This window comes from Phoenix dactylifera, unplaced genomic scaffold (assembly GCF_009389715.1).
Source record: "Phoenix dactylifera cultivar Barhee BC4 unplaced genomic scaffold, palm_55x_up_171113_PBpolish2nd_filt_p 000547F, whole genome shotgun sequence".
Lineage (NCBI taxonomy): Eukaryota > Viridiplantae > Streptophyta > Magnoliopsida > Arecales > Arecaceae > Phoenix > Phoenix dactylifera.
The window spans coordinates 105,224-106,488 of record NW_024067956.1 but is presented as its reverse complement, the minus strand read 5'-3'; the positions used below and the strand labels follow the sequence as shown (position 1 = coordinate 106,488).

General features: G+C 42.1%; 1 non-coding gene across 1 annotated transcript; it reads right to left on the bottom strand.

The window, feature by feature from the left end:
* Nucleotides 1-331: 331 nt before the first annotated feature.
* LOC120106501 lies at nucleotides 332-437 on the bottom strand. Its single transcript, XR_005508643.1, has one exon. It is a non-coding gene; the product is annotated as a small nucleolar RNA R71 (small nucleolar RNA).
* Nucleotides 438-1,265: the final 828 nt, after the last annotated feature.

Here is a 1,265-nt window from a genome sequence, read left to right as displayed (position 1 = left end):
CACCATTTATACTTCTCCATCTTGCATTCGATTACCTAAAGTAGCAGCTGTACAATATGAAATAAAGTCTAGTGTGATCCAAATGCTCCCATCTTTTTATGGGCTCACCAATGAAGACCCATATAAACACCTAGATGAATTCTTTGAGATTTGCACCACTGTCAAGATTCAAAACTTCACTGATGATGCTCTGAAACTTAAATTATTCCCTTCTCCCTTAAAGATAGAGCCAAACAATGGTTGAATTCTTTAGAAGCTAACTCGATTCGTTCTTGGGATCAAATGCAACAAGAATTCCTTAAAAAATACTTTCCCATAGGAAGAACGAACCAGTTTAGACGTGCCATTACAAGCTTCTCCCAAACCGAGGGAGAAGAATTTCATGAAACTTGGAAGAGATTTTGGGACCTAATCCATAAATGCCCACATCATCAAATACCTAAATGGCAGTTAGTGCAATGTTTCTATGACGGATTGACTGAACGAAACCGTCAGATGATCGATGCTGCATGCGGGGGGACTTTTATGCTTCAAAATGAGCATGAAGCATGGCAATTATTTGAAAATCTTAATGAAAACTTCCTCCACCATGCTTCCTGTTCTCGTCAAGCTCCCCCGAGTTCTCAAAGAAAAGGGACCATTTGTGAAATAAGTCATTCTATGGACCTGTCTAGCAAGGTAGATGCATTGTCCCATAAGATTGATCAACTGATGATAGGTGGGCATTTCATTAACTCTTCCCAAGCACAAGTGTGTACTATCTGTTCTAGCCCATCCCACCCTATTCATGAGTGCCCCTCAGCACCCCAATTTTCCGAACTCGTGCAAGAACACATCAATGCTGCTCAAACACAGCCTAGACCGGGTAATGACCCATTTTCCAATACATATAACCCGGGATGGCGGAATCATCTAAACTTTTCTTGGAAGCAGCAAGCTTCGAATACTGCCCAACCCTACTCCCAAAATTTTCAAACCCCACAAAATATTCATCCCTACCGTCCCTCGACTCAATCTCAACACACTCCTCCTCCACCCCAAAGAAACACAGCCTTTGAGGAGAAAATGTTGAACGCCCTTCAAGGTTTGGAAACCATTACACAATTGGTGCACTCTCACACGCAATCCATCGCCAAGCTAGAATCCCAAATGGGGCAACTAGCTAATGCACTGAACAAGCGAGAGGAAGGGAAGCTTCCAAGCCAACCACTAAGTAATCATAGGGGACAATACATGGCTCAAGAAAATCAATTAAATGCAATTCA